The sequence below is a fragment of the Antedon mediterranea genome, chromosome 9 (assembly GCF_964355755.1).
Source record: "Antedon mediterranea chromosome 9, ecAntMedi1.1, whole genome shotgun sequence".
Classification (NCBI taxonomy): Eukaryota; Metazoa; Echinodermata; class Crinoidea; order Comatulida; family Antedonidae; genus Antedon; species Antedon mediterranea.
In genome coordinates, this window is record NC_092678.1 from 5,692,695 (window position 1) to 5,709,954 (window position 17,260).

Genomic DNA, 17,260 nt, shown 5'->3' on the forward strand with positions numbered 1-17,260 from the left:
TTTGAAGTAAACCAGCATAGCATACGCTTAAATCCATTTCTTAAATCGGAAATACGCCACCAATATACAATAGGATTTAAAGCTGAATTCAGCATCAGAAGCGGTAAAAAAATCTGATATAAAAACTCTGCAAACGAGTCACAATGAGGTGATGTAATGTAACATATCGATAGTAACTGGGTTGGTATCAAACAGAAAAACAGTGAAAAAAGTAGAATACTAAATGTGATAAATACTGATCGTAATCTGGCCTGTCTAGCAGATCTAATAGTAGCTGATGCGAGTTGGTTAGTTTTACGTCTTATAATAATGTACATAGAAATATAAACAAATCCAACAGTGGTTGTCAGTATAAAACTTACAGGTAACACAGCAATGAAGAAAATTAATCTGGGGACTTTACCGTTAAAAATTAAAATTAAGCATAAAACTATTGTCAATTACTGCTATTATAGTTTTACTGGCGATTGTACGTATTAGATAATGTGTACCAGCAAGTATATATAATTATGTTGAGTCAAGACAAAATAATTAGCAATAAAAATGTCTAAAAAGATGATGATGCTATTAAGTTTTATTTACATACTATTGCCAATTTCTTTTTCGTAACCAGGTTTTGGTATTTTAATGGAGCAGCAATAGCTAGAAAACGCTCCATACTCACAGAAAGAACAAACAACATTGAACAATTCATCATTAATATCCCCAAAAATACAAAAGGACCATCTACAGAATAATAAATATAAAATGTTATAATATAAACTAATGTAACAAGACAACTTAATATATCAGCAACTGCCAAGTTAACAAGCAAAACATTAGATTTCTTTCTTAGTTGTTGATTGCAGCAGACAACCAAAATAACAAACAGGTTTTCCAATATTCCTGCAACCGTAGTGATACAGATTAACAAAGTACTGATTAGGCTTATTCTTATGTCCCAAAAGTCAAAATGCGTTGTATTTTGCGTAACTGTAAGAAAATGTATTAGTTATTATTTAATAGCAATACTTAAAACATTTGTTTGTTTTAATCCAATTAATGATGGGTAAGTTACACTAGAAAATAGCACAGATGCTGATGTCAATTAGCAATCTTGAAACTAAAAATTGTATGATCTTTTAAAGCCCAATTTACACAGACGAGCGGTAACTGTGTAGCTTGTCCCATAATCTGTATCTATCCTAAGCGGGTTTCCGCTCCGCGTTTTGTGGAAATGGTCATAAAAAATAACATAAATTCTATATTTTTGTTTTCTACTTGCTGTTTACCATTATCGCTCATCTCTGTAAATTGGCCTTTATAAATCATTTTTTCTAGAAAATAAAAAAACTTTACATGCTCATAAGCTTACCCATGATCAGTTGGCTAGATCCAGATATTGATAAAAACACAATTTTTTCCAGTTTACCATAAAATTCCTCAATGACTTCTTTAAAAGCTCTACTTAGACAATACTTATATTATTATAGCGCAGAGATCAACTATTTTATCAGTTCTCTTTAGTAAAATAGAAAAACTGTTGCCGATGCTGTTAGCGTTAGCAATATAATGTATAACGATGATGAAATAGAAAATTACATTTCCTATAATGTTACAATTGTTAACGTTCAATTACTGGCATTATAGTTTTACTGATGCCGATTGTACGTATTAGATTGTGTACCAGCATGTATATATAATTATGTTGAGTCAAGACAAGACATTTAGCAATAAAAATGTCTAAAGAGATGATGATGATATATACTGTCTATTTTATATCATTAATAAATAATAACAACTACACTAGATAAATTCCATGTTCTTGATGACTTTGACAAATTAATGAATGAAATTTGATTTAATATTAAGCAAAACGTTTCACCTGTGCCAATTACTACCCCAATTGACTCATTCTTCACCTCATTTAGATCAACAATAATGACAAATTGTCAGTAAGAGCGTGAAATATTATTCATACATCCATCATAAACATTCAGAGTAAAAAAGTGAGCAAAGTAGATTACAGAGCTTATTATTAAATTACCTACAAAGAACAGTAAAAAAGAAATCTCAACTACAGCGTAAACTAATACCAACAACTGTGATATGCCATTTATGTACAAAAAATATTCATAATTTGATGGTTTAATGGTTTTTAATTTGTATAGCGCAAAATACAAATAGTCTCTATGATAATGTTGATAGAATTCTTTAAAAGTATTGAAACTTTCATAATTCATATTCAATGTATTTTTGACACAAAGAAAGTATAATATACTTAGAATAGAAACCATAGTTTAATCATGATTTCATGTTTCTTTCACAGCACTTACAAATTGTTTGATTTACTGACATTGATTATTTATTACAGTACACTAAATTCTTTTTGAAAAAATTAGCGAAACTAACCTACCCCCTTGACTGTTTCACTAAGAAACAAATTTTAACTGCCCTCTTAAACTAAGTACAATCAACTGTTATCTGGCACTTGTTCTGTGTAAACAAATTGTTCATAGTTTTATAATAATATATGATTTTTATACAAACAGATTTAAAAGTATTGAAAGATTTTAACAAGTTGTAATTTTGTCTTGCTGACACTTAAGAAATATATTTACTATATGTTACATCCAGTTTTAGAAATTACTAATATAATATATGTATTTATAGAAAGCATCATTAACTTTTACAGAACTTATCAATTGTTTTAGTTGGTGACTTTGGTTTTATTTCTAGTTTATTACACTCTATGTTCGCCTTCATTATGTCTTTGACCTCTTTGAATGTTTCTTATTTGAGGTTCAAGATTGGAAGCAAAACAACCTAGCATGCGCTTAAAACCATTTCTTAACTCGGTAATACGCCACCAATATACAATGGGATTTAAAGCAGAATTCATCATCAGAAGCGGTAAACAAATCTGATAGAAAGAGTATGCAAATGAGTCACAATGAGTTGATGTAATATAGCATATTGTCAATATCTGGGTTGGGAGTAAGCAGAAAAACAATGAAAAAAGTAGAATACTAAATGTAATAAATACTGATCGTAATCTGGCCTGTCTAGCAGATCTAGCAGAAGCTGATGCAATTTGGTTAGTTTTACGTTTTAAAGTAATGTAAATAGAAATATAAACAAATCCTATAATAATTGTCAAAGTAAAACTCAAAAAGTACACAGGTAATAGATTGTATATGTCAAAAAATATAAAGAAAAACAATACTAAAACTGTTGTTAAAATCCATAAAAAAGTACACACTATTGCCAATTTCTTTTTTGTAACAAATTGTTGGTATTTTATTGGAACAGCAATAGCTATAAAACGTTCAATACTCACGGCAAGAACAAATAATAATGAACAATTCATTATTAATAGCCCAACAGTTACAGTTACACCAACTGAATTAAAATACCTTATTATCATAAACAATAAAGTAAAAAGACAACTTAGTATGTCAGCAACTGCCAAGTTGACAAGCAAAACATTTGGTTTCTTTCTTAGTTGATGATAACAGCAGACAACCAAAATAACAAACATGTTTTCCAATATTCCTGCAACCATAATTATACATGTGAGATAACCACTGACCGGATGTATTGTTAAATTCATTGTAAAATTATAATAATAGTAATAATAATAATAATAATCCAATGAAATACTGTAGTAATCCAAACTATTGATATCTTCTGTATCCATTTTTGATGGTTTTTGCAGAATTGGTAAAATAAAAAATTTAAGGCATCAACAAACTCATCAGCCCTGTAAGAAAATGTAAATTAAATAAAAGAATATCACATAATTTTTTTTTTTTTTTTCACTTAAAAAATATTTAATAGTAAAGTAGGTATAAGTATAAATACAATTAATTAGACTAACACAACAAAAATATTCAATCTTCTATCAAATAAAGTTAAAATTTAGTCAATTCAATAAAATGCTGTCATACCAATTGTTTACAATAGATTATAATTCAAAATATTTGTTTGTTAGTTTGTAAATAGTTTGGCTACCCTTTTGCAAAGTCTTCCGATATTTATTTTTCCATTTGAAAGGAAAACCCCCTAAAATATCTTCAGGCAGACAATACAAATATTATAGTTAGATACAGTAGTTAGAATTACATTTCCTAAATGTTCTTAATTCTAAAGCATATAGTCTACTCTAGCACAATTGTGTTTGGAATCTTTGATGTTGCAACTGTTTTGTGAAGTTTTTGTTACTGGGGAGTGTCCAATGACAAGCCATTTTAACAAACAAAAAACACTATTCTTTCTTGCCACAATTCGATATTCAAAATTTAAACTTGACCTGACATGGTTCCATGAAATCCTTATATGGAAGTGTAGTAATGTGGATTTTAAAAAAAAATGAATTCTAATATTTACCACAAAATGGTTTTTCAGAGAATTGAGTGGTTTTACAATACTTGATATTGTACTAATTCTGGAATAGTCACTCCACAAGTTGCTTTCCTTCCTTATACTCTTATAACAAATTGAATACACTTTTGTTAATTGATACTAAATTGAATAAGGTTTATGTAGTTGTAATTGTGTTTTTGCTTCTGTTATTGGTGCATTTGAAGTTTTGTTTGTGTTCTTGGTTTTAATGATTCTTTCATGTTGTTGAAGCAAAATGCTTTTCTATTTGTCAAAGGTCAAATGCCTAGCCAGTACCATTTCATGAGATAAATTTCTGAATCACCATAAAATCAGATTACAAATGCTATTTATTTATTTTATTTCATAAACCCCTTGAAGAACAAGCAAAATTGAACATTACAAAATGATAAAATAGTTATTAGAAAATAATAGAAAAATAATCTATAATTTACACTATAACAGATTTCATGATAAAAAAGATTAAAAAATATGATTTAACAAACAGTAATTTAAATTGAAAATTAAGTTTAATAAACGAGGAATTGACTTAACAAACATTTGTATAAAATTTAATGGTTGAACCAATGCTGGTACCTTTTTATTATTGTAAGGACAAGCAACATGTATGTACAATGGTTAAACAATACAAAATGAGCAAATACAATAGTTAATAATAAATAGAAAGATAGTCTATAATTAATACTGTTAATAAATAATTTACACTATCACAGATTCCATGATAAAAAAAAATTTTAGAATAGGATTTTAACAGGCAAATTTGTATAGAATTAAATTATTGAACCAATGCTAGCACCTAAAAAATATTTAAACTGGCTATCATTTCTAATAATGTTCTAAATTGTTCCGTTTAGTGTCTTTGATTTATTTCCAGTCTATTACACTCTTTGTTCATCTTCATGACCTCCTTGACCTCTTGGAATGTTTCTTATTTGAGGTTCAGGATTGGAACCAAAGCAGCATAGAGCACGCTTAAAACCATTTCTTAACTCTGGAATACGCCACCAATATACAATGGGATTTAAAGCAGAATTCATCATCAGAAGCGGAAACAAAATCTGATAAAAATTCTTAAGGGAGTCACAGTGACTTAAAAAAATAAAACATATGGATAATAAGTGGGTTGGTATCAAACAGAAAAACAGTGGAAAAAGTAGAATACTAAATGTAATAAATACTGATTGTAATCTGGCCTGTCTAGCAGATCTAGCAGAAGCTGATGCGAGTTGGTTAGTTTTACGTTTTAAAATAATGTACATAGAAATATAAACAAATGCAACTATTGTGATCAAAGTAAAACTCAGACCAAATACATAAATATATGACAAACAATTGAATACTGTTATTATCCATAAGGAAATACAAGATTTTGCCAATCTCTTTTTTGTAACAATGTTTTGGTATTTTAATGGAGCAGCAATAGCTATGAAACGTTCAATACTCACTGCAAAAACAAATAATAGTGAAGAAGTCATCATTGATGCCCCTATAAATACCACCAAACCAATTGAAGAAAAAGACAAAACAGAAAATAGAATCATAAATGAAAAGATAGCAAGACAAGTTAGTAAGTCCGCAACTGCCAAGTTGACAAGCAAAACATTTGATTTCTTTCTGAGTTGGTGATTGCAGCAGACAACCAATATAACAAACAGGTTTTCCAATATTCCTCCACCCGTAATGATAATAGTGAGAAAAGAACTGATTGGATGTATCTTTGTAAAAGTTAAGTCTACTATCTTTGAAATCCATGTAATATTCATTTAGTTTCAGCGAAGGAGTTTGATGTAAGTATAGTTTACTGAACTCGCATATCTGTAAGAAAATTTATAATTCAACTAAAAATAACATTACATTTTTTTGTACATGGTCATAAGAAATAACATAGATTCTATATTTTTGTTTTCCACTTAATGTTTACCATTACTGCTCGTCTGCCTAAGTTGGCCTTTATAGATCATTTTTTCTTGAAAATAAAGAAACTTTAAATGCTCATAAGCTTACCAATGATAAGTTGGCTAGATCCAAATGTTGATAAAAACACAATTTTTTCCAGTTTCACCATAAAGTTCTTAAGTGACTTTTTAAAAAGACTCCCAATGCTTATATATATTGTAGCGCAGCGAATAACTTCATGGTAAAAACTGTGTTGCCGATGCTGTTACTGTTAACAAACTAATTCACTACTATAGCGATATTATAGAATCACATTTCCTATAATGTTACAATTTCTAGCATTCAATTACTGCTATTATAGTTTTACTGGCGATTGTACGTATTAGATAATGTGTACCAGCAAGTATATATAATTATGTTGAGTCAAGACAAAATAATTAGCAATAAAAATGTCTAAAAAGATGATGATGCTATTAAGTTTTATTTACATTTCATAAATTTCCTGAACAATAAGCCAAATATACAATATTTTGATAAAAATGTATAATAATAATATTGTCTATTTTATATCATTAATAAAGTAATAAAATATTTACACTAGACAAATTCCATGATATAAACATGACTTTGACAAACAGTTTAAATGATTTAATATTAAACAAAACGTTTTCACCAATTTTTACCCCAATTGACTCATTTAGATCAACAATAATGACAAATTGTCAGTAGGAGAGTGAAATATTATTTATACATCCATCATAAACATTTAGAGTGAATAATATTAAATGTACAGAAAAAGGTGAGCAAAGTGGATAAACAGAGCTTATTTTATTAAAGTACCTACAAAGCACAGATATGAGTATAAAATGAAAAAGAAATCTTAACTACAGCCTAAACTAATACCTAATGTGATATGCCATTTATGTACAAAAATTATTCATAATTTGATGATAAATAATTTTGATAGAATGCTTTACAAGTATTGAAACTTTAATAATTCATGTTCAAGTGTCTTTTTGACACAAAGAAATATATATACATTTGCTACCATTATACTTACAGTCTATTTATTAGTATTATATAAAGTAAAATATAGTTAGCCATAGTTCAATCATATTTAAAGTTTCTTTCATAGCACTGTTTGATTTACTGACATTATTATGTGAATGTATTATTCTTATTTATATAATACCTAAATAAATTCCTGTCATTTGATTGGACGATTGTGGGTCACATGGCGTGCAATAGTACGCACTATTAAACGATCGTTTATTATGTATATGTATTATTTCCAATATATTACACTCTTTTTTCTTCTACATTAGATCTTTGACTTACACTAATGGTTCTTATTTAAGGTTCAGGATTTGAAGTAAACCAGCATAGCATACCCTTAAATCCATTTCTTAAATCGGAAATACGCCACCAATATACAATAGGATTTAAAGCTGAATTCAGCATCAGAAGCGGTAAAAAAATCTGATATAAAAACTCTGCAAACGAGTCACAATGAGGTGATGTAATGTAACATATCGATAGTAACTGGGTTGGTATCAAACAGAAAAACAGTGAAAAAAGTAGAATACTAAATGTGATAAATACTGATCGTAATCTGGCCTGTCTAGCAGATCTAATAGTAGCTGATGCGAGTTGGTTAGTTTTACGTCTTATAATAATGTACATAGAAATATAAACAAATCCAACAGTGGTTGTCAGTATAAAACTTACAGGTAACACAGCAATGAAGAAAATTAATCTGGGGACTTTACCGTTAAAAATTAAAATTAAGCATAAAACTATTGTCCATACAAAAGTACATACTATTGCCAATTTCTTTTTCGTAACCAGGTTTTGGTATTTTAATGGAGCAGCAATAGCTAGAAAACGATCCATACTCACAGAAAGAACAAACAACAATGAACAATTCATCATTAATATCCCCAAAAATACAAAAGGACCATCTACAGAATAATGAATATAAAATGTTATAATATAAACTAATGTAACAAGACAACTTAATATATCAGCAACTGCCAAGTTAACAAGCAAAACATTAGATTTCTTTCTTAGTTGTTGATTGCAGCAGACAACCAAAATAACAAACAGGTTTTCCAATATTCCTGCAGCCATAATGATACTTGTGAGATAAACACTGATTGGACTCATGTAAACAAAATCCTTGTAGTAATCAAAGTAATTGAAATCTGTTGTAGTTTGGATATCTGTAAGAAAAATTGTTTTAATTTTTTTTTTTAATGTCTTACAATTGTCAAGTAGTTACAAATTAGTAATGGGTAAACTAAGAAAATAACCAGCTATCCTCAATCCTAAAAAAATAATAATAATTATTAATAATATTAATGATTATTATTATTATTTACCCATAAGTTTGTTAGATCCAAGTCTTCAATTTCACTCAAAATTCTTCTTTGACCAGAATGTTTCATCAATGCTCTATAGTATGTTAAGATTACCAAGCATAATGTATCACCAATGCTGGTAGCGAACAAAATAATGCTTCCAGCCAGACTATGATGATAATATAGGTCACTCTATTTTTGATCAAAATCACATTTCCTGCAATGTTCTATTTTCCAAGATTCAATTAACTATAATAATATTCATTCTTATATAAAGCTTGTAATTTATAGCATGGAATAGCAACTTCCTATTGCTGATAATATCAGCGCTTGTCCTTATTAGGGAACTTTATTATTTTCAGTCGCGTGTATTACTGACAAAGGTCAGATATTTACAAAGAGTTAATAGTGTTATAATTTTAAAGGATATAGTAAGAAATACCAGTTACAAAGTGTAATAATATTTTAACACTGCGCACCATAGCCTACTTTTGTTGAATGTTGTTCAATGACTCTCATGTAGACAAAATTAGGGGTAATATGTGATTTCTAAAATAAATTAAAGTGTCTTAACAATAACATGCTTCTTTTTTGTAGTACACCTATCCTCTGGAGAAGTAAAACTACCAAACTTCAAAAGACAATCTTTATTTTTTGTGCCACAAACATTGTTCACAATATAAATACCATAGCACAATTAAAATAAAATTATATAAAATTGATGCTCTTCTTCAGAGCAAGTATGGGCCTTTGTTAGAATGGAGTGTTAAACAAACCTTACAACATTAACACAATGTAAACATGTAGAAGATGATATAGATGTTATTTATTTATCTCATAAACCTCTCAAAGAGCAAGCAAATATGTACAATAGTTAAAAAATACAAAAGACATAACTGTTTTAAAATATGAAAATCGTGAAGACAGATAATTCCTAATTCATTATTTAACATAACATAAGCCACAAGATAAAGATGTATTGTCACCCTGAAAAAATATTTTTTTAAATTTTTTTTGTTGAATATGCCATTTTAATGTCACATAATAATTATCCACTTTTACCAAAAATTGGATCGGAAAAAAAATGTATTTACCTGAAAAAAACTGTAATTTAAAGCCAAAAATGGTCAAATTGGCTGCCATCCAATGGTTTTTGGTGAAATTTAACCATTTATTTGGTATTTTATTAGTGAAAACATTTTTTTTTCTACGGAAGTGATTAACTTTATTAAAACTACAAAATAACATATTCAAAGTCTGATTTAATTAAAAATATCTTTAACATAGTATACATTTATTAAATAGGGTTGATATTTTTTATTCATATATTAAATAATTCAGATAAATAAAAAAGCAATGTAGTGCTAATTACAATATGGAATAGAATTTTTAAAAAAACAAATCTTAACTACAGTCTAAACTAAATACAATCAACTGTTATCTGGCATTTGTTCTGTCTAAACAAATTGTTCATAGTTATTTAATATATGATTTTTATACAATGATTTAAAAGTATTGAAAGATTTTAACATTTGACAATTAAAATTTAAAAGTCTTGCTGACACTTAAGAAATATATTTATTAATGGCTACCATTATTATATAATCTGCAACAATTATTAGTATTATATGTTTTTAAAGTAAAATATATTTAGCATAGAAAGAATCTTTTACTTTCTACAGAACTTATCAATTGTTTTATTTGGTGACTTTGGTTTTATTTATAGTTTATTACACTCTATGTTCGCCTTCATTATGTCTTTGACCTCTTTGAATGTTTCTTATTTGAGGTTCAGGATTGGAAGAAAAGCAGCATAGCATACGCTTAAAACCATTTCTTAACTCGGTAATACGGCACCTATATACAATGAGATTTAAAGCAGAATTCATCATCAGAAGTGGAAAAAAAATTGAATATAACATCTCACTAAATGTTTCATGATTAGTTGAAAAAATGTTAAATATCCCTAATAACTGGATTGGTATTAAACACAATAGGCTAGTCAATCTAGCATTTTGAGTGAAACAAATTGCAAACAGAGATTTTTTTTTTTTAAATGGTTACATATGATAAGGTGATTATTTTTTGAGCATCACACCTCTGACACTCATCCCAAAGGTATGCAAATTAGCTTAAATATGCAAATTAGGGTGAAATTACAGGGTTACCATATCTTAAAAACTACTAATCGTAGAGAGTTCATTTTTGCACAGTCTGGTTCAGAATTTTTTTATTTATATTTGCTCCGAGACATTTTACATAAAAATGTCCGGAAGTACCAAATTTTGACCCTTGACCCCATTTCTCAATATTTACATAAATATGTGATTAAAATGTCTGTAGAGACTTTATTTTGGACTCAATGACTTGGATATTGTTTTTCAATACCCACCATAGAACTGTATTATAATTCCTAAAATCACAACTTCGTCACGCACCTCGAAAGTATGCAAATTAGTAGTACAAGTAATATTAAATATGCAAATTAGGGAGTGAAATTACAGCGTTGCCATATCTCGAAAACCGCTAATGCTAGAGTGTTGATTTTTTCACTAAAATATTTAAAATGTATATATTTATATTTGCTGTAATGAGACATTTTACAAAAAAATGCCCGGAACTATGACATTTGACCCTCGACCCCATTTCTCAATATTGCATATATAATGAAAACTAAAATGTCTGTAGAGAGACTTTGTTTTGCCTTCAAATGACTCGGATACAGGTTTCTAATAGCCAACATAGGAATGTTTAGTAAATCTCAAAATCACACCTGTATCACTCACCTTCAAAGTATGCAAATTATTAGTACAAGTTACATGAAATATGCAAATTAGGGGGTGAAATTACAGGTTCCTATATGTATCGAAAACCGCTAAGGTAGAGAGTTGATTTTTTCAAAAACTTGTTCAGAATGTACATATTTATATTTGCTCTAATGAAACATTTTACGAAAAAATGACCGGAAATACAACAATTGACCCTTGACCCTATTTATCAATGTTTGCATACATAATGCGACTAAAATGTCTAGATAATTTTTTTGGACTCAAATGACTCGGATACAGTTTTCCTATCGTCAGCATAGGACCTCTTTGTAATTCCCAAAATCACATCTTTGTCACATACCTTGAAAGTATGCAAATTATTAGTACAAGTTACATGAAATATGCAAATTAGGGGTGAAATTACAGTCTTCCCATATCTCGAAAACCATTAATGCTAGAGAGTTGATTTGAATTCAGAGTTGATTCAGAATGTACATATTTATATTCGCTGTAATGAAACATTTTACGCAAAAATTGTCTTGATTGAATTATGACATTTGACCATTGACCCTATTTCTCAATATTTTCATATAATTCAACTAAAATATCTTTATAGAACTGTTAGTAATTCTCAAAATCACACCTTTGTTACTTCCTTAGAAAATATGCAAATTAGTAGTACAAGAGGTGAAAGTTTCCGTATCTCTATCAGTCATTAGCGTTTTTCGAGATACATAAGGCTGTAATTTGCATATTTCATATAACTTGTACTAATAATTTGCATACTTTCGAGTTGCTTGACTTTTGGAATTACTAAACGATCCTATACTGGCTATATAAAACCTGTATCCAAGTCATTTGAGGCCAAAACAAAGTCTGTACATACATTTTAGTTGCATTATATGCAAATATTGAGAAATAGGTTCGAGGGTCAAATGTCATACTTTCGATAATTTTTTTTTTTCAATAATGACCCAGATACAGGTTTTCTATAGCCAGCATAGAACTGTTTAGTAATTCTCAAAATCACACCTCTGTTACTTCGCTTGAAAGTATGCAAATCAGTAGTACAAGAAAGTTGCCATATCTCTCTCTCTCGGTCATTAGCGTTTTCGAGATACATAAGGCAATTCACTGTAATTTGCATATTTCATATAGCCTGTACTACTAATTTGCATACTTTCGAGGTGCTTGACTTATACTGGCTACATAAAACCTGTATCCGAGTCATTTGAGGCAAAGTCTGTACATACATTTTAGTTGCATTATATGCAAATATTGAGAAATAATAATAATAATATCCTGGATTTATATAGCGCCTTATGTTGTGAAACCTCTAAGTGCTGTACATAAACTAATACGAAAAAAGGGAATTCCAACCATGCCAAAACGAAGGCGTGATTTTGATTTTGGGAATTACAAAGCGGTCCTATGCTGACTATAGGAAACATGTATCCGAGTTATTTGAGTCCAAAACAAAGTCTCTACAGAAATTTTAGTCGCATTAGGTAAGACATTTTTACCCCAATTGACTCATTCTTCACCTCATTTAGATCAACAATAATGACAAATTGTCAGTAGGAGCGTGAAATATTATTCATACATCCATCATAAACATTTAGAGTAAAAAAGTGAGCAAAGTAGATTACAGAGCTTATTATTAAATTACCTACAAAGAACAGTAAAAAAGAAATCTCAACTACAGCGTAAACTAATACCAACAACTGTGATATGCCATTTATGTACAAAAAATATTCATAATTTGATGGTTTAATGGTTTTTAATTTGTATAGCGCAAAATACAAATAGTCTCTATGATAATGTTGATAGAATTCTTTAAAAGTATTGAAACTTTCATAATTCATATTCAATGTATTTTTGACACAAAGAAAGTATAATATACTTAGAATAGAAACCAGTTTAATCATCATTTCATGTTTCTTTCACAGCACTTACAAATTGTTTGATTTACTGACATTGATTATTTATTACAGTACACTAAATTCTTTTTGAAAAAATTAGCGAAACTAACCTACCCCCTTGACTGTTTCACTAAGAAACAAATTTTAACTGCCCTCTTAAACTAAATACAATCAACTGTTATCTGGCACTTGTTCTGTGTAAACAAATTGTTCATAGTTTTATAATAATATATGATTTTTATACAAACAGATTTAAAAGTATTGAAAGATTTTAACAAGTTGTAATTTTGTCTTGCTGACACTTAAGAAATATATTTACTATATGTTACATCCAGTTTTAGAAATTACTAATATAATATATGTATTTATAGAAAGCATCATTAACTTTTACAGAACTTATCAATTGTTTTAGTTGGTGACTTTGGTTTTATTTCTAGTTTATTACACTCTATGTTCGCCTTCATTATGTCTTTGACCTCTTTGAATGTTTCTTATTTGAGGTTCAAGATTGGAAGCAAAACAACCTAGCATGCGCTTAAAACCATTTCTTAACTCGGTAATACGCCACCAATATACAATGGGATTTAAAGCAGAATTCATCATCAGAAGCGGTAAACAAATCTGATAGAAAGAGTATGCAAATGAGTCACAATGAGTTGATGTAATATAGCATATTGTCAATATCTGGGTTGGGAGTAAGCAGAAAAACAATGAAAAAAGTAGAATACTAAATGTAATAAATACTGATCGTAATCTGGCCTGTCTAGCAGATCTAGCAGAAGCTGATGCAATTTGGTTAGTTTTACGTTTTAAAGTAATGTAAATAGAAATATAAACAAATCCTATAATAATTGTCAAAGTAAAACTCAAAAAGTACACAGGTAATAGATTGTATATGTCAAAAAATATAAAGAAAAACAATACTAAAACTGTTGTTAAAATCCATAAAAAAGTACACACTATTGCCAATTTCTTTTTTGTAACAAATTGTTGGTATTTTATTGGAACAGCAATAGCTATAAAACGTTCAATACTCACGGCAAGAACAAATAATAATGAACAATTCATTATTAATAGCCCAACAGTTACAGTTACACCAACTGAATTAAAATACCTTATTATCATAAACAATAAAGTAAAAAGACAACTTAGTATGTCAGCAACTGCCAAGTTGACAAGCAAAACATTTGGTTTCTTTCTTAGTTGATGATAACAGCAGACAACCAAAATAACAAACATGTTTTCCAATATTCCTGCAACCATAATTATACATGTGAGATAACCACTGACCGGATGTATTGTTAAATTCATTGTAAAATTATAATAATAGTAATAATCTATATATAAATTATGGTTAATTCTGACATAGGCGAGCACAATGCAAAAACTTCTCTACAAATCTCCGCCTTGGATACCTACCTTATCTATCCGAGATGTACCGCGAAACGTAGATTTGATAACATTAGTGTGCACGCCGACGCTATTGTTCCATATTTATATCTTAGGAAGATATTATAAAGAGTTTTTTAACAACATTTATGATTTCAACATTGGATTTTCCTCTCAATTTCAATTCTTCCCGGTCAAAGTAATTTCCGGGTTTAAGATAAGTTCACCTTAGTTTCAAATATTTTCTCTCTTTTATACACAAGGGAGCAGTTAAAATAATAGATTTGACCCTAAAGGTGACTGGAAACAGGCACTTTCCATCAATCAATACAGTGTCCCTTTGGAAGACGAAAAAAAAATTGGCCATTAATCATAGCCATTTCAGTTTTTTGTTTATTTTAAAACATACCACACTGTGTGAAGGTACAGTAGTTAAATAATAGGAATTATACTGCAAATTAATAAAGATCAAATGAAATATACGCCATAAAGAATCAGAATATATTGTGGGGAATAGTATTATAAAATTACATAGGGAGATTTGATAAGACATTTTTCGAGTGAAATCCCGATAGCTGAGTTTTATTGAGTAAGCTTGCAGGAATAACTGTAGGTCCTGTGTCCCGTTAGGACCGAGATGTCTGCCCATGTTGCAAGCCGTAATGTCTTCTTTCTTGGGCCCACTCTGTCATGGCAGTTAGTTTCAAAAGATGATTAAATTAAATAATGTATTAATTATTAGGATGGTATTCATTTGAATAAACGCCTCTCCAATAAAACATCACTGTGAATAATAACCCCCCCTCCCCCCCCCCCCCCAACCCAACTATCTAATAAACGTCCATCCACATATTTATAATAACACAATTATACTATTTGTAGTAGAATTCACCGCACTGTTATCTGCAATTTACCAAGCATTTGTTATTCTTTTTTACCACTTTTCATATCTATGAGAGGATTTCATTTGATTATAAATGTTACCATATTATTAGAACTAAAAAATTTAACATATATCCCTCGAATAAGCACCTCCCTCAAATGACCTCCGCCTCCCCAAAGGGCCCTACCAAACAATAAAAACTATACTTTAAAATGTTATTAATCATTTAAAACACTGTGAAACAAAGTAGTTTAGTTTTACGAATGTCAAGCATTTTCAATAATGGTAACCGACAGAAAATGTATAAGGAGAACATTATCATTCCGAGAACCATCGTCTACACTTCTAGAGGGGGAGCGAGCGAAGCGAGCTCACCCTCTAGTAATAATAATAATCCAATGAAATACTGTAGTAATCCAAACTATTGATATCTTCTTTATCCATTTTTGATGGTTTTTGCAGAATTGGTAAAATAAAAAATTTAAGGCATCAACAAACTCATCAGCCCTGTAAGAAAATGTAAATTAAATAAAAGAATATCACTTAATTTTTTTTTTTTTTTTCACTTAAAAAATATTTAATAGTAAAGTAGGTATAAGTATAAATACAATTAATTAGACTAACACAACAAAAATATTCAATCTTCTATCAAATAAAGTTAAAATTTAGTCAATTCAATAAAATGCTGTCATACCAATTGTTTACAATAGATTATAATTCAAAATATTTGTTTGTTAGTTTGTAAATAGTTTGGCTACCCTTTTGCAAAGTCTTCCGCTATTTATTTTCCCATTTGAAAGGAAAACTCTTTAAAACTGTCTTCAGGCAGACAATACAAATATTATAGTTAGATAGTTAGAATTATATTTCCTGGAATGTTCTTAATTCTAAAGCATATAATCTACTCTGGCAAAATTGTGTTTGGAATCTTTGATGTTGCAACTGTTTAGGTGAAGTTTGTGTTACTGGGGACAGTCCAATGACAAGCCATTTTAACAAACAAAAAACACTATTCTTTCTTGCCACAATTCGATATTCAAAATTTAAACTTGACCTGACATGGTTCCATGAAATCTTTATATGGAAGTAGTAATGTGGATTTAAAAAAAAAATGAATTCTAATATTTACCACAAAATGGTTTTTCACAGAATTGAGTGGTTTTACAATACTTGATATTGTACTAATTCTGAATAGTCACTCCACCTCTTTGCTTTCCTTCCTTATACTCTTATAACAAATTGAATACACATTTGTTAATTGATACTAAATTGAATAAGGTTTATGTAGTTGTAATTGTGTTTTTGCTTCTGTTATTGGTGCATTTGAAGTTTTGTTTGTGTTCTTGGTTTTAATGATTCTTCCATGTTGTTGAAGCAAAATGCTTTTCTATTTGTCAAAGGTCAAATGCCTAGCCAGTACCATTTCATGAGATAAATTTCTGAATCACCATAAAATCAGATTACAAATGCTATTTATTTATTTTATTTCATAAACCCCTTGAAGAACAAGCAAAATTGAACATTACAAAATGATAAAATAGTTATTAGATAATAATAGAAAAATAATCTATAATTTACACTATAACAGATTTCATGATAAACAGTAATTTAAATTGAAAATTAAGTTTAATAAACGAGGAATTGACTTAACAAACATTT